The sequence below is a fragment of the Eleutherodactylus coqui genome, chromosome 2 (assembly GCF_035609145.1).
Source record: "Eleutherodactylus coqui strain aEleCoq1 chromosome 2, aEleCoq1.hap1, whole genome shotgun sequence".
Classification (NCBI taxonomy): domain Eukaryota; kingdom Metazoa; phylum Chordata; class Amphibia; order Anura; family Eleutherodactylidae; genus Eleutherodactylus; species Eleutherodactylus coqui.
Genome location: NC_089838.1, coordinates 307,493,343 through 307,505,694, shown reverse-complemented (window position 1 = coordinate 307,505,694; position 12,352 = coordinate 307,493,343). Strand labels below are relative to the sequence as shown.

Below are 12,352 nucleotides of genomic sequence, written 5' to 3'. Positions count from 1 at the left end.
AAAGTATCATTCAGGCTTGCCGTCTACAAGAGCACCTTTGCTTTTTCATCAAGAATGCCGTGACCCGGATTCGAACCGGGGTTGCTGCGGCCACAACGCAGAGTACTAACCACTATACGATCACGGCGACATTCACGAGCCAGGTAGGAGTCGAACCTACAATCTTCTGATCCGTAGTCAGACGCGTTATCCATTGCGCCACTGGCCCTGTGTGAGAGGTTGCCACTAATCATGCTCCCCATTTTGGACTTTTGCTACGCTCGCAGCCATATTCAAATACCTCAACACGGTTGCTTTTAGCCCCTAGCCAAAACCCTTCTGCCTTGTTTGCTACCTTTCCATATTATCCAGTATCGTTTCGGTATTGAATGGCAAAGAGCAGTGCCTATCCAGTTAAGGCGGAGGGAAAAAACAAGGATAGATCCATGCCCCGTGTGAGGATCGAACTCACGACCTTCAGATTATGAGACTGACGCGCTACCTACTGCGCTAACGAGGCATCTTGCATGTGATTGGTTGTTGCCGTCCAGAGATAAGATGGAATTCTGTAAGCACAAAACTTCTTTTTTTTTTTTTTTTTTTTTTTTTTTTTTTTTTTTTTAATATGTACATGTATATATCTACATATATTGGAAAGTTTAAAGCAAGCTGTGAAAGCAACTTTTCTCATATGGTCTAGCGGTTAGGATTCCTGGTTTTCACCCAGGCGGCCCGGGTTCGACTCCCGGTATGGGAATGAGTGTTTTGCTAAGCTTGTGCCTGCATTCAAAGGCCTGCACCTTTCTTGCAGAATTAAGCGGCTTAGTTTGCAGATGCTCTTGGCAGCCAAAAATGCTGCGCTAACGAGGCCACTTGCAAGTGGTTGTTGATGCCATCCATGCTTAAAAATGAGTTTTCAAATCATGAAACTGATTTTTTTTCTACTTATTACTGAAAAAGGGTCTCAGCGGTTCCCATATGGTCTAGCGGTTAGGATTCCTGGTTCTCACCCAGGCGGCCCGGGTTCGACTCCCGGTATGGGAATGAGCATTTTCCTAAGCTTGCAACTACATCGAAAGACCCTCTGAATTAAGATAGCGCTCAAAAAGTTCATAAAAGTATCATTCAGGCTTGCCGTCTACAAGAGCACCTTTGCTTTTTCATCAAGAATGCCGTGACCCGGATTCGAACCGGGGTTGCTGCGGCCACAACGCAGAGTACTAACCACTATACGATCACGGCGACATTCACGAGCCAGGTAGGAGTCGAACCTACAATCTTCTGATCCGTAGTCAGACGCGTTATCCATTGCGCCACTGGCCCTGTGTGAGAGGTTGCCACTAATCATGCTCCCCATTTTGGACTTTTGCTACGCTCGCAGCCATATTCAAATACCTCAACACGGTTGCTTTTAGCCCCTAGCCAAAACCGTTCTGCCTTGTTTGCTACCTTTCCATATTATCCAGTATCGTTTCGGTATTGAATGGCAAAGAGCAGTGCCTATCCAGTTAAGGCGGAGGGAAAAAACAAGGATAGATCCATGCCCCGTGTGAGGATCGAACTCACGACCTTCAGATTATGAGACTGACGCGCTACCTACTGCGCTAACGAGGCATCTTGCATGTGATTGGTTGTTGCCGTCCAGAGATAAGATGGAATTCTGTAAGCACAAAACTTCTTTTTTTTTTTTTTTTTTTTTTTTTTAATATGTACATGTATATATCTACATATATTGGAAAGTTTAAAGCAAGCTGTGAAAGCAACTTTTCTCATATGGTCTAGCGGTTAGGATTCCTGGTTTTCACCCAGGCGGCCCGGGTTCGACTCCCGGTATGGGAATGAGTGTTTTGCTAAGCTTGTGCCTGCATTCAAAGGCCTGCACCTTTCTTGCAGAATTAAGCGGCTTAGTTTGCAGATGCTCTTGGCAGCCAAAAATGCTGCGCTAACGAGGCCACTTGCAAGTGGTTGTTGATGCCATCCATGCTTAAAAATGAGTTTTCAAATCATGAAACTGATTTTTTTTCTACTTATTACTGAAAAAGGGTCTCAGCGGTTCCCATATGGTCTAGCGGTTAGGATTCCTGGTTCTCACCCAGGCGGCCCGGGTTCGACTCCCGGTATGGGAATGAGCATTTTCCTAAGCTTGCAACTACATCGAAAGACCCTCTGAATTAAGATAGCGCTCAAAAAGTTCATAAAAGTATCATTCAGGCTTGCCGTCTACAAGAGCACCTTTGCTTTTTCATCAAGAATGCCGTGACCCGGATTCGAACCGGGGTTGCTGCGGCCACAACGCAGAGTACTAACCACTATACGATCACGGCGACATTCACGAGCCAGGTAGGAGTCGAACCTACAATCTTCTGATCCGTAGTCAGACGCGTTATCCATTGCGCCACTGGCCCTGTGTGAGAGGTTGCCACTAATCATGCTCCCCATTTTGGACTTTTGCTACGCTCGCAGCCATATTCAAATACCTCAACACGGTTGCTTTTAGCCCCTAGCCAAAACCCTTCTGCCTTGTTTGCTACCTTTCCATATTATCCAGTATCGTTTCGGTATTGAATGGCAAAGAGCAGTGCCTATCCAGTTAAGGCGGAGGGAAAAAACAAGGATAGATCCATGCCCCGTGTGAGGATCGAACTCACGACCTTCAGATTATGAGACTGACGCGCTACCTACTGCGCTAACGAGGCATCTTGCATGTGATTGGTTGTTGCCGTCTAGAGATAAGATGGAATTCTGTAAGCACAAAACTTCTTTTTTTTTTTTTTTTTTTTTTTTTTTTTTTAATATGTACATGTATATATCTACATATATTGGAAAGTTTAAAGCAAGCTGTGAAAGCAACTTTTCTCATATGGTCTAGCGGTTAGGATTCCTGGTTTTCACCCAGGCGGCCCGGGTTCGACTCCCGGTATGGGAATGAGTGTTTTGCTAAGCTTGTGCCTGCATTCAAAGGCCTGCACCTTTCTTGCAGAATTAAGCGGCTTAGTTTGCAGATGCTCTTGGCAGCCAAAAATGCTGCGCTAACGAGGCCACTTGCAAGTGGTTGTTGATGCCATCCATGCTTAAAAATGAGTTTTCAAATCATGAAACTGATTTTTTTTCTACTTATTACTGAAAAAGGGTCTCAGCGGTTCCCATATGGTCTAGCGGTTAGGATTCCTGGTTCTCACCCAGGCGGCCCGGGTTCGACTCCCGGTATGGGAATGAGCATTTTCCTAAGCTTGCAACTACATCGAAAGACCCTCTGAATTAAGATAGCGCTCAAAAAGTTCATAAAAGTATCATTCAGGCTTGCCGTCTACAAGAGCACCTTTGCTTTTTCATCAAGAATGCCGTGACCCGGATTCGAACCGGGGTTGCTGCGGCCACAACGCAGAGTACTAACCACTATACGATCACGGCGACATTCACGAGCCAGGTAGGAGTCGAACCTACAATCTTCTGATCCGTAGTCAGACGCGTTATCCATTGCGCCACTGGCCCTGTGTGAGAGGTTGCCACTAATCATGCTCCCCATTTTGGACTTTTGCTACGCTCGCAGCCATATTCAAATACCTCAACACGGTTGCTTTTAGCCCCTAGCCAAAACCCTTCTGCCTTGTTTGCTACCTTTCCATATTATCCAGTATCGTTTCGGTATTGAATGGCAAAGAGCAGTGCCTATCCAGTTAAGGCGGAGGGAAAAAACAAGGATAGATCCATGCCCCGTGTGAGGATCGAACTCACGACCTTCAGATTATGAGACTGACGCGCTACCTACTGCGCTAACGAGGCATCTTGCATGTGATTGGTTGTTGCCGTCCAGAGATAAGATGGAATTCTGTAAGCACAAAACTTCTTTTTTTTTTTTTTTTTTTTTTTTTTTTTTTTTTTTTTAATATGTACATGTATATATCTACATATATTGGAAAGTTTAAAGCAAGCTGTGAAAGCAACTTTTCTCATATGGTCTAGCGGTTAGGATTCCTGGTTTTCACCCAGGCGGCCCGGGTTCGACTCCCGGTATGGGAATGAGTGTTTTGCTAAGCTTGTGCCTGCATTCAAAGGCCTGCACCTTTCTTGCAGAATTAAGCGGCTTAGTTTGCAGATGCTCTTGGCAGCCAAAAATGCTGCGCTAACGAGGCCACTTGCAAGTGGTTGTTGATGCCATCCATGCTTAAAAATGAGTTTTCAAATCATGAAACTGATTTTTTTTCTACTTATTACTGAAAAAGGGTCTCAGCGGTTCCCATATGGTCTAGCGGTTAGGATTCCTGGTTCTCACCCAGGCGGCCCGGGTTCGACTCCCGGTATGGGAATGAGCATTTTCCTAAGCTTGCAACTACATCGAAAGACCCTCTGAATTAAGATAGCGCTCAAAAAGTTCATAAAAGTATCATTCAGGCTTGCCGTCTACAAGAGGACCTTTGCTTTTTCATCAAGAATGCCGTGACCCGGATTCGAACCGGGGTTGCTGCGGCCACAACGCAGAGTACTAACCACTATACGATCACGGCGACATTCACGAGCCAGGTAGGAGTCGAACCTACAATCTTCTGAGCCGTAGTCAGACGCGTTATCCATTGCGCCACTGGCCCTGTGTGAGAGGTTGCCACTAATCATGCTCCCCATTTTGGACTTTTGCTACGCTCGCAGCCATATTCAAAGACCTCAACACGGTTGCTTTTAGCCCCTAGCCAAAACCCTTCTGCCTTGTTTGCTACCTTTCCATATTATCCAGTATCGTTTCGGTATTGAATGGCAAAGAGCAGTGCCTATCCAGTTAAGGCGGAGGGAAAAAACAAGGATAGATCCATGCCCCGTGTGAGGATCGAACTCACGACCTTCAGATTATGAGACTGACGCGCTACCTACTGCGCTAACGAGGCATCTTGCATGTGATTGGTTGTTGCCGTCCAGAGATAAGATGGAATTCTGTAAGCACAAAACTTCTTTTTTTTTTTTTTTTTTTTTTTTTTTAATATGTACATGTATATATCTACATATATTGGAAAGTTTAAAGCAAGCTGTGAAAGCAACTTTTCTCATATGGTCTAGCGGTTAGGATTCCTGGTTTTCACCCAGGCGGCCCGGGTTCGACTCCCGGTATGGGAATGAGTGTTTTGCTAAGCTTGTGCCTGCATTCAAAGGCCTGCACCTTTCTTGCAGAATTAAGCGGCTTAGTTTGCAGATGCTCTTGGCAGCCAAAAATGCTGCGCTAACGAGGCCACTTGCAAGTGGTTGTTGATGCCATCCATGCTTAAAAATGAGTTTTCAAATCATGAAACTGATTTTTTTTCTACTTATTACTGAAAAAGGGTCTCAGCGGTTCCCATATGGTCTAGCGGTTAGGATTCCAGGTTCTCACCCAGGCGGCCCGGGTTCGACTCCCGGTATGGGAATGAGCATTTTCCTAAGCTTGCAACTACATCGAAAGACCCTCTGAATTAAGATAGCGCTCAAAAAGTTCATAAAAGTATCATTCAGGCTTGCCGTCTACAAGAGCACCTTTGCTTTTTCATCAAGAATGCCGTGACCCGGATTCGAACCGGGGTTGCTGCGGCCACAACGCAGAGTACTAACCACTATACGATCACGGCGACATTCACGAGCCAGGTAGGAGTCGAACCTACAATCTTCTGATCCGTAGTCAGACGCGTTATCCATTGCGCCACTGGCCCTGTGTGAGAGGTTGCCACTAATCATGCTCCCCATTTTGGACTTTTGCTACGCTCGCAGCCATATTCAAAGACCTCAACACGGTTGCTTTTAGCCCCTAGCCAAAACCCTTCTGCCTTGTTTGCTACCTTTCCATATTATCCAGTATCGTTTCGGTATTGAATGGCAAAGAGCAGTGCCTATCCAGTTAAGGCGGAGGGAAAAAACAAGGATAGATCCATGCCCCGTGTGAGGATCGAACTCACGACCTTCAGATTATGAGACTGACGCGCTACCTACTGCGCTAACGAGGCATCTTGCATGTGATTGGTTGTTGCCGTCCAGAGATAAGATGGAATTCTGTAAGCACAAAACTTCTTTTTTTTTTTTTTTTTTTTTTTTTTAATATGTACATGTATATATCTACATATATTGGAAAGTTTAAAGCAAGCTGTGAAAGCAACTTTTCTCATATGGTCTAGCGGTTAGGATTCCTGGTTTTCACCCAGGCGGCCCGGGTTCGACTCCCGGTATGGGAATGAGTGTTTTGCTAAGCTTGTGCCTGCATTCAAAGGCCTGCACCTTTCTTGCAGAATTAAGCGGCTTAGTTTGCAGATGCTCTTGGCAGCCAAAAATGCTGCGCTAACGAGGCCACTTGCAAGTGGTTGTTGATGCCATCCATGCTTAAAAATGAGTTTTCAAATCATGAAACTGATTTTTTTTCTACTTATTACTGAAAAAGGGTCTCAGCGGTTCCCATATGGTCTAGCGGTTAGGATTCCTGGTTCTCACCCAGGCGGCCCGGGTTCGACTCCCGGTATGGGAATGAGCATTTTCCTAAGCTTGCAACTACATCGAAAGACCCTCTGAATTAAGATAGCGCTCAAAAAGTTCATAAAAGTATCATTCAGGCTTGCCGTCTACAAGAGCACCTTTGCTTTTTCATCAAGAATGCCGTGACCCGGATTCGAACCGGGGTTGCTGCGGCCACAACGCAGAGTACTAACCACTATACGATCACGGCGACATTCACGAGCCAGGTAGGAGTCGAACCTACAATCTTCTGATCCGTAGTCAGACGCGTTATCCATTGCGCCACTGGCCCTGTGTGAGAGGTTGCCACTAATCATGCTCCCCATTTTGGACTTTTGCTACGCTCGCAGCCATATTCAAATACCTCAACACGGTTGCTTTTAGCCCCTAGCCAAAACCCTTCTGCCTTGTTTGCTACCTTTCCATATTATCCAGTATCGTTTCGGTATTGAATGGCAAAGAGCAGTGCCTATCCAGTTAAGGCGGAGGGAAAAAACAAGGATAGATCCATGCCCCGTGTGAGGATCGAACTCACGACCTTCAGATTATGAGACTGACGCGCTACCTACTGCGCTAACGAGGCATCTTGCATGTGATTGGTTGTTGCCGTCCAGAGATAAGATGGAATTCTGTAAGCACAAAACTTCTTTTTTTTTTTTTTTTTTTTTTTTTAATATGTACATGTATATATCTACATATATTGGAAAGTTTAAAGCAAGCTGTGAAAGCAACTTTTCTCATATGGTCTAGCGGTTAGGATTCCTGGTTTTCACCCAGGCGGCCCGGGTTCGACTCCCGGTATGGGAATGAGTGTTTTGCTAAGCTTGTGCCTGCATTCAAAGGCCTGCACCTTTCTTGCAGAATTAAGCGGCTTAGTTTGCAGATGCTCTTGGCAGCCAAAAATGCTGCGCTAACGAGGCCACTTGCAAGTGGTTGTTGATGCCATCCATGCTTAAAAATGAGTTTTCAAATCATGAAACTGATTTTTTTTCTACTTATTACTGAAAAAGGGTCTCAGCGGTTCCCATATGGTCTAGCGGTTAGGATTCCAGGTTCTCACCCAGGCGGCCCGGGTTCGACTCCCGGTATGGGAATGAGCATTTTCCTAAGCTTGCAACTACATCGAAAGACCCTCTGAATTAAGATAGCGCTCAAAAAGTTCATAAAAGTATCATTCAGGCTTGCCGTCTACAAGAGCACCTTTGCTTTTTCATCAAGAATGCCGTGACCCGGATTCGAACCGGGGTTGCTGCGGCCACAACGCAGAGTACTAACCACTATACGATCACGGCGACATTCACGAGCCAGGTAGGAGTCGAACCTACAATCTTCTGATCCGTAGTCAGACGCGTTATCCATTGCGCCACTGGCCCTGTGTGAGAGGTTGCCACTAATCATGCTCCCCATTTTGGACTTTTGCTACGCTCGCAGCCATATTCAAAGACCTCAACACGGTTGCTTTTAGCCCCTAGCCAAAACCCTTCTGCCTTGTTTGCTACCTTTCCATATTATCCAGTATCGTTTCGGTATTGAATGGCAAAGAGCAGTGCCTATCCAGTTAAGGCGGAGGGAAAAAACAAGGATAGATCCATGCCCCGTGTGAGGATCGAACTCACGACCTTCAGATTATGAGACTGACGCGCTACCTACTGCGCTAACGAGGCATCTTGCATGTGATTGGTTGTTGCCGTCCAGAGATAAGATGGAATTCTGTAAGCACAAAACTTCTTTTTTTTTTTTTTTTTTTTTTTTTAATATGTACATGTATATATCTACATATATTGGAAAGTTTAAAGCAAGCTGTGAAAGCAACTTTTCTCATATGGTCTAGCGGTTAGGATTCCTGGTTTTCACCCAGGCGGCCCGGGTTCGACTCCCGGTATGGGAATGAGTGTTTTGCTAAGCTTGTGCCTGCATTCAAAGGCCTGCACCTTTCTTGCAGAATTAAGCGGCTTAGTTTGCAGATGCTCTTGGCAGCCAAAAATGCTGCGCTAACGAGGCCACTTGCAAGTGGTTGTTGATGCCATCCATGCTTAAAAATGAGTTTTCAAATCATGAAACTGATTTTTTTTCTACTTATTACTGAAAAAGGGTCTCAGCGGTTCCCATATGGTCTAGCGGTTAGGATTCCAGGTTCTCACCCAGGCGGCCCGGGTTCGACTCCCGGTATGGGAATGAGCATTTTCCTAAGCTTGCAACTACATCGAAAGACCCTCTGAATTAAGATAGCGCTCAAAAAGTTCATAAAAGTATCATTCAGGCTTGCCGTCTACAAGAGCACCTTTGCTTTTTCATCAAGAATGCCGTGACCCGGATTCGAACCGGGGTTGCTGCGGCCACAACGCAGAGTACTAACCACTATACGATCACGGCGACATTCACGAGCCAGGTAGGAGTCGAACCTACAATCTTCTGATCCGTAGTCAGACGCGTTATCCATTGCGCCACTGGCCCTGTGTGAGAGGTTGCCACTAATCATGCTCCCCATTTTGGACTTTTGCTACGCTCGCAGCCATATTCAAATACCTCAACACGGTTGCTTTTAGCCCCTAGCCAAAACCGTTCTGCCTTGTTTGCTACCTTTCCATATTATCCAGTATCGTTTCGGTATTGAATGGCAAAGAGCAGTGCCTATCCAGTTAAGGCGGAGGGAAAAAACAAGGATAGATCCATGCCCCGTGTGAGGATCGAACTCACGACCTTCAGATTATGAGACTGACGCGCTACCTACTGCGCTAACGAGGCATCTTGCATGTGATTGGTTGTTGCCGTCCAGAGATAAGATGGAATTCTGTAAGCACAAAACTTCTTTTTTTTTTTTTTTTTTTTTTTTTTTTAATATGTACATGTATATATCTACATATATTGGAAAGTTTAAAGCAAGCTGTGAAAGCAACTTTTCTCATATGGTCTAGCGGTTAGGATTCCTGGTTTTCACCCAGGCGGCCCGGGTTCGACTCCCGGTATGGGAATGAGTGTTTTGCTAAGCTTGTGCCTGCATTCAAAGGCCTGCACCTTTCTTGCAGAATTAAGCGGCTTAGTTTGCAGATGCTCTTGGCAGCCAAAAATGCTGCGCTAACGAGGCCACTTGCAAGTGGTTGTTGATGCCATCCATGCTTAAAAATGAGTTTTCAAATCATGAAACTGATTTTTTTTCTACTTATTACTGAAAAAGGGTCTCAGCGGTTCCCATATGGTCTAGCGGTTAGGATTCCTGGTTCTCACCCAGGCGGCCCGGGTTCGACTCCCGGTATGGGAATGAGCATTTTCCTAAGCTTGCAACTACATCGAAAGACCCTCTGAATTAAGATAGCGCTCAAAAAGTTCATAAAAGTATCATTCAGGCTTGCCGTCTACAAGAGCACCTTTGCTTTTTCATCAAGAATGCCGTGACCCGGATTCGAACCGGGGTTGCTGCGGCCACAACGCAGAGTACTAACCACTATACGATCACGGCGACATTCACGAGCCAGGTAGGAGTCGAACCTACAATCTTCTGATCCGTAGTCAGACGCGTTATCCATTGCGCCACTGGCCCTGTGTGAGAGGTTGCCACTAATCATGCTCCCCATTTTGGACTTTTGCTACGCTCGCAGCCATATTCAAATACCTCAACACGGTTGCTTTTAGCCCCTAGCCAAAACCCTTCTGCCTTGTTTGCTACCTTTCCATATTATCCAGTATCGTTTCGGTATTGAATGGCAAAGAGCAGTGCCTATCCAGTTAAGGCGGAGGGAAAAAACAAGGATAGATCCATGCCCCGTGTGAGGATCGAACTCACGACCTTCAGATTATGAGACTGACGCGCTACCTACTGCGCTAACGAGGCATCTTGCATGTGATTGGTTGTTGCCGTCTAGAGATAAGATGGAATTCTGTAAGCACAAAACTTCTTTTTTTTTTTTTTTTTTTTTTTTTTTTTTTTAATATGTACATGTATATATCTACATATATTGGAAAGTTTAAAGCAAGCTGTGAAAGCAACTTTTCTCATATGGTCTAGCGGTTAGGATTCCTGGTTTTCACCCAGGCGGCCCGGGTTCGACTCCCGGTATGGGAATGAGTGTTTTGCTAAGCTTGTGCCTGCATTCAAAGGCCTGCACCTTTCTTGCAGAATTAAGCGGCTTAGTTTGCAGATGCTCTTGGCAGCCAAAAATGCTGCGCTAACGAGGCCACTTGCAAGTGGTTGTTGATGCCATCCATGCTTAAAAATGAGTTTTCAAATCATGAAACTGATTTTTTTTCTACTTATTACTGAAAAAGGGTCTCAGCGGTTCCCATATGGTCTAGCGGTTAGGATTCCTGGTTCTCACCCAGGCGGCCCGGGTTCGACTCCCGGTATGGGAATGAGCATTTTCCTAAGCTTGCAACTACATCGAAAGACCCTCTGAATTAAGATAGCGCTCAAAAAGTTCATAAAAGTATCATTCAGGCTTGCCGTCTACAAGAGCACCTTTGCTTTTTCATCAAGAATGCCGTGACCCGGATTCGAACCGGGGTTGCTGCGGCCACAACGCAGAGTACTAACCACTATACGATCACGGCGACATTCACGAGCCAGGTAGGAGTCGAACCTACAATCTTCTGATCCGTAGTCAGACGCGTTATCCATTGCGCCACTGGCCCTGTGTGAGAGGTTGCCACTAATCATGCTCCCCATTTTGGACTTTTGCTACGCTCGCAGCCATATTCAAATACCTCAACACGGTTGCTTTTAGCCCCTAGCCAAAACCCTTCTGCCTTGTTTGCTACCTTTCCATATTATCCAGTATCGTTTCGGTATTGAATGGCAAAGAGCAGTGCCTATCCAGTTAAGGCGGAGGGAAAAAACAAGGATAGATCCATGCCCCGTGTGAGGATCGAACTCACGACCTTCAGATTATGAGACTGACGCGCTACCTACTGCGCTAACGAGGCATCTTGCATGTGATTGGTTGTTGCCGTCCAGAGATAAGATGGAATTCTGTAAGCACAAAACTTCTTTTTTTTTTTTTTTTTTTTTTTTTTTTTTTTTTTAATATGTACATGTATATATCTACATATATTGGAAAGTTTAAAGCAAGCTGTGAAAGCAACTTTTCTCATATGGTCTAGCGGTTAGGATTCCTGGTTTTCACCCAGGCGGCCCGGGTTCGACTCCCGGTATGGGAATGAGTGTTTTGCTAAGCTTGTGCCTGCATTCAAAGGCCTGCACCTTTCTTGCAGAATTAAGCGGCTTAGTTTGCAGATGCTCTTGGCAGCCAAAAATGCTGCGCTAACGAGGCCACTTGCAAGTGGTTGTTGATGCCATCCATGCTTAAAAATGAGTTTTCAAATCATGAAACTGATTTTTTTTCTACTTATTACTGAAAAAGGGTCTCAGCGGTTCCCATATGGTCTAGCGGTTAGGATTCCTGGTTCTCACCCAGGCGGCCCGGGTTCGACTCCCGGTATGGGAATGAGCATTTTCCTAAGCTTGCAACTACATCGAAAGACCCTCTGAATTAAGATAGCGCTCAAAAAGTTCATAAAAGTATCATTCAGGCTTGCCGTCTACAAGAGGACCTTTGCTTTTTCATCAAGAATGCCGTGACCCGGATTCGAACCGGGGTTGCTGCGGCCACAACGCAGAGTACTAACCACTATACGATCACGGCGACATTCACGAGCCAGGTAGGAGTCGAACCTACAATCTTCTGAGCCGTAGTCAGACGCGTTATCCATTGCACCACTGGCCCTGTGTGAGAGGTTGCCACTAATCATGCTCCCCATTTTGGACTTTTGCTACGCTCGCAGCCATATTCAAAGACCTCAACACGGTTGCTTTTAGCCCCTAGCCAAAACCCTTCTGCCTTGTTTGCTACCTTTCCATATTATCCAGTATCGTTTCGGTATTGAATGGCAAAGAGCAGTGCCTATCCAGTTAAGGCGGAGG

At 45.6% G+C, this 12,352-nt stretch overlaps 41 non-coding genes across 41 annotated transcripts; 8 read left to right on the top strand and 33 right to left on the bottom strand.

Annotated features, from left to right (window-relative positions):
* Window positions 1-55: 55 nt before the first annotated feature.
* On the bottom strand, window positions 56-127 carry TRNAH-GUG (transfer RNA histidin (anticodon GUG)). Its single transcript has one exon. It is a non-coding gene; the product is annotated as a tRNA-His (tRNA).
* Window positions 128-135: 8 nt separating this feature from the next.
* On the bottom strand, window positions 136-208 carry TRNAR-ACG (transfer RNA arginine (anticodon ACG)). The gene has a single exon. It is a non-coding gene; the product is annotated as a tRNA-Arg (tRNA).
* Window positions 209-426: 218 nt separating this feature from the next.
* TRNAM-CAU (transfer RNA methionine (anticodon CAU)) lies at window positions 427-499 on the bottom strand. Its single transcript has one exon. It is a non-coding gene; the product is annotated as a tRNA-Met (tRNA).
* A 452-nt stretch (window positions 500-951) lies between these two features.
* Window positions 952-1,023, top strand: TRNAE-CUC (transfer RNA glutamic acid (anticodon CUC)). Its single transcript has one exon. It is a non-coding gene; the product is annotated as a tRNA-Glu (tRNA).
* A 126-nt stretch (window positions 1,024-1,149) lies between these two features.
* TRNAH-GUG (transfer RNA histidin (anticodon GUG)) lies at window positions 1,150-1,221 on the bottom strand. The gene has a single exon. It is a non-coding gene; the product is annotated as a tRNA-His (tRNA).
* Window positions 1,222-1,229: 8 nt separating this feature from the next.
* Window positions 1,230-1,302, bottom strand: TRNAR-ACG (transfer RNA arginine (anticodon ACG)). Its single transcript has one exon. It is a non-coding gene; the product is annotated as a tRNA-Arg (tRNA).
* A 218-nt stretch (window positions 1,303-1,520) lies between these two features.
* Window positions 1,521-1,593, bottom strand: TRNAM-CAU (transfer RNA methionine (anticodon CAU)). Its single transcript has one exon. It is a non-coding gene; the product is annotated as a tRNA-Met (tRNA).
* Window positions 1,594-2,033: 440 nt separating this feature from the next.
* Window positions 2,034-2,105, top strand: TRNAE-CUC (transfer RNA glutamic acid (anticodon CUC)). The gene has a single exon. It is a non-coding gene; the product is annotated as a tRNA-Glu (tRNA).
* A 126-nt stretch (window positions 2,106-2,231) lies between these two features.
* Window positions 2,232-2,303, bottom strand: TRNAH-GUG (transfer RNA histidin (anticodon GUG)). The gene has a single exon. It is a non-coding gene; the product is annotated as a tRNA-His (tRNA).
* An 8-nt stretch (window positions 2,304-2,311) lies between these two features.
* Window positions 2,312-2,384, bottom strand: TRNAR-ACG (transfer RNA arginine (anticodon ACG)). Its single transcript has one exon. It is a non-coding gene; the product is annotated as a tRNA-Arg (tRNA).
* A 218-nt stretch (window positions 2,385-2,602) lies between these two features.
* TRNAM-CAU (transfer RNA methionine (anticodon CAU)) lies at window positions 2,603-2,675 on the bottom strand. The gene has a single exon. It is a non-coding gene; the product is annotated as a tRNA-Met (tRNA).
* A 445-nt stretch (window positions 2,676-3,120) lies between these two features.
* Window positions 3,121-3,192, top strand: TRNAE-CUC (transfer RNA glutamic acid (anticodon CUC)). Its single transcript has one exon. It is a non-coding gene; the product is annotated as a tRNA-Glu (tRNA).
* A 126-nt stretch (window positions 3,193-3,318) lies between these two features.
* TRNAH-GUG (transfer RNA histidin (anticodon GUG)) lies at window positions 3,319-3,390 on the bottom strand. The gene has a single exon. It is a non-coding gene; the product is annotated as a tRNA-His (tRNA).
* An 8-nt stretch (window positions 3,391-3,398) lies between these two features.
* On the bottom strand, window positions 3,399-3,471 carry TRNAR-ACG (transfer RNA arginine (anticodon ACG)). The gene has a single exon. It is a non-coding gene; the product is annotated as a tRNA-Arg (tRNA).
* Window positions 3,472-3,689: 218 nt separating this feature from the next.
* TRNAM-CAU (transfer RNA methionine (anticodon CAU)) lies at window positions 3,690-3,762 on the bottom strand. Its single transcript has one exon. It is a non-coding gene; the product is annotated as a tRNA-Met (tRNA).
* A 452-nt stretch (window positions 3,763-4,214) lies between these two features.
* On the top strand, window positions 4,215-4,286 carry TRNAE-CUC (transfer RNA glutamic acid (anticodon CUC)). The gene has a single exon. It is a non-coding gene; the product is annotated as a tRNA-Glu (tRNA).
* A 126-nt stretch (window positions 4,287-4,412) lies between these two features.
* On the bottom strand, window positions 4,413-4,484 carry TRNAH-GUG (transfer RNA histidin (anticodon GUG)). Its single transcript has one exon. It is a non-coding gene; the product is annotated as a tRNA-His (tRNA).
* A 299-nt stretch (window positions 4,485-4,783) lies between these two features.
* Window positions 4,784-4,856, bottom strand: TRNAM-CAU (transfer RNA methionine (anticodon CAU)). Its single transcript has one exon. It is a non-coding gene; the product is annotated as a tRNA-Met (tRNA).
* A 639-nt stretch (window positions 4,857-5,495) lies between these two features.
* Window positions 5,496-5,567, bottom strand: TRNAH-GUG (transfer RNA histidin (anticodon GUG)). Its single transcript has one exon. It is a non-coding gene; the product is annotated as a tRNA-His (tRNA).
* Window positions 5,568-5,575: 8 nt separating this feature from the next.
* TRNAR-ACG (transfer RNA arginine (anticodon ACG)) lies at window positions 5,576-5,648 on the bottom strand. The gene has a single exon. It is a non-coding gene; the product is annotated as a tRNA-Arg (tRNA).
* A 218-nt stretch (window positions 5,649-5,866) lies between these two features.
* On the bottom strand, window positions 5,867-5,939 carry TRNAM-CAU (transfer RNA methionine (anticodon CAU)). Its single transcript has one exon. It is a non-coding gene; the product is annotated as a tRNA-Met (tRNA).
* A 440-nt stretch (window positions 5,940-6,379) lies between these two features.
* On the top strand, window positions 6,380-6,451 carry TRNAE-CUC (transfer RNA glutamic acid (anticodon CUC)). The gene has a single exon. It is a non-coding gene; the product is annotated as a tRNA-Glu (tRNA).
* A 126-nt stretch (window positions 6,452-6,577) lies between these two features.
* TRNAH-GUG (transfer RNA histidin (anticodon GUG)) lies at window positions 6,578-6,649 on the bottom strand. Its single transcript has one exon. It is a non-coding gene; the product is annotated as a tRNA-His (tRNA).
* An 8-nt stretch (window positions 6,650-6,657) lies between these two features.
* Window positions 6,658-6,730, bottom strand: TRNAR-ACG (transfer RNA arginine (anticodon ACG)). Its single transcript has one exon. It is a non-coding gene; the product is annotated as a tRNA-Arg (tRNA).
* Window positions 6,731-6,948: 218 nt separating this feature from the next.
* Window positions 6,949-7,021, bottom strand: TRNAM-CAU (transfer RNA methionine (anticodon CAU)). The gene has a single exon. It is a non-coding gene; the product is annotated as a tRNA-Met (tRNA).
* Window positions 7,022-7,658: 637 nt separating this feature from the next.
* Window positions 7,659-7,730, bottom strand: TRNAH-GUG (transfer RNA histidin (anticodon GUG)). Its single transcript has one exon. It is a non-coding gene; the product is annotated as a tRNA-His (tRNA).
* Window positions 7,731-7,738: 8 nt separating this feature from the next.
* Window positions 7,739-7,811, bottom strand: TRNAR-ACG (transfer RNA arginine (anticodon ACG)). Its single transcript has one exon. It is a non-coding gene; the product is annotated as a tRNA-Arg (tRNA).
* A 218-nt stretch (window positions 7,812-8,029) lies between these two features.
* On the bottom strand, window positions 8,030-8,102 carry TRNAM-CAU (transfer RNA methionine (anticodon CAU)). Its single transcript has one exon. It is a non-coding gene; the product is annotated as a tRNA-Met (tRNA).
* A 637-nt stretch (window positions 8,103-8,739) lies between these two features.
* TRNAH-GUG (transfer RNA histidin (anticodon GUG)) lies at window positions 8,740-8,811 on the bottom strand. The gene has a single exon. It is a non-coding gene; the product is annotated as a tRNA-His (tRNA).
* Window positions 8,812-8,819: 8 nt separating this feature from the next.
* TRNAR-ACG (transfer RNA arginine (anticodon ACG)) lies at window positions 8,820-8,892 on the bottom strand. Its single transcript has one exon. It is a non-coding gene; the product is annotated as a tRNA-Arg (tRNA).
* Window positions 8,893-9,110: 218 nt separating this feature from the next.
* Window positions 9,111-9,183, bottom strand: TRNAM-CAU (transfer RNA methionine (anticodon CAU)). The gene has a single exon. It is a non-coding gene; the product is annotated as a tRNA-Met (tRNA).
* Window positions 9,184-9,625: 442 nt separating this feature from the next.
* On the top strand, window positions 9,626-9,697 carry TRNAE-CUC (transfer RNA glutamic acid (anticodon CUC)). The gene has a single exon. It is a non-coding gene; the product is annotated as a tRNA-Glu (tRNA).
* A 126-nt stretch (window positions 9,698-9,823) lies between these two features.
* Window positions 9,824-9,895, bottom strand: TRNAH-GUG (transfer RNA histidin (anticodon GUG)). Its single transcript has one exon. It is a non-coding gene; the product is annotated as a tRNA-His (tRNA).
* Window positions 9,896-9,903: 8 nt separating this feature from the next.
* TRNAR-ACG (transfer RNA arginine (anticodon ACG)) lies at window positions 9,904-9,976 on the bottom strand. Its single transcript has one exon. It is a non-coding gene; the product is annotated as a tRNA-Arg (tRNA).
* Window positions 9,977-10,194: 218 nt separating this feature from the next.
* On the bottom strand, window positions 10,195-10,267 carry TRNAM-CAU (transfer RNA methionine (anticodon CAU)). Its single transcript has one exon. It is a non-coding gene; the product is annotated as a tRNA-Met (tRNA).
* Window positions 10,268-10,713: 446 nt separating this feature from the next.
* On the top strand, window positions 10,714-10,785 carry TRNAE-CUC (transfer RNA glutamic acid (anticodon CUC)). The gene has a single exon. It is a non-coding gene; the product is annotated as a tRNA-Glu (tRNA).
* Window positions 10,786-10,911: 126 nt separating this feature from the next.
* Window positions 10,912-10,983, bottom strand: TRNAH-GUG (transfer RNA histidin (anticodon GUG)). Its single transcript has one exon. It is a non-coding gene; the product is annotated as a tRNA-His (tRNA).
* An 8-nt stretch (window positions 10,984-10,991) lies between these two features.
* Window positions 10,992-11,064, bottom strand: TRNAR-ACG (transfer RNA arginine (anticodon ACG)). The gene has a single exon. It is a non-coding gene; the product is annotated as a tRNA-Arg (tRNA).
* A 218-nt stretch (window positions 11,065-11,282) lies between these two features.
* TRNAM-CAU (transfer RNA methionine (anticodon CAU)) lies at window positions 11,283-11,355 on the bottom strand. Its single transcript has one exon. It is a non-coding gene; the product is annotated as a tRNA-Met (tRNA).
* A 449-nt stretch (window positions 11,356-11,804) lies between these two features.
* Window positions 11,805-11,876, top strand: TRNAE-CUC (transfer RNA glutamic acid (anticodon CUC)). The gene has a single exon. It is a non-coding gene; the product is annotated as a tRNA-Glu (tRNA).
* Window positions 11,877-12,002: 126 nt separating this feature from the next.
* On the bottom strand, window positions 12,003-12,074 carry TRNAH-GUG (transfer RNA histidin (anticodon GUG)). Its single transcript has one exon. It is a non-coding gene; the product is annotated as a tRNA-His (tRNA).
* Between the last annotated feature and the right edge of the window lie 278 nt (window positions 12,075-12,352).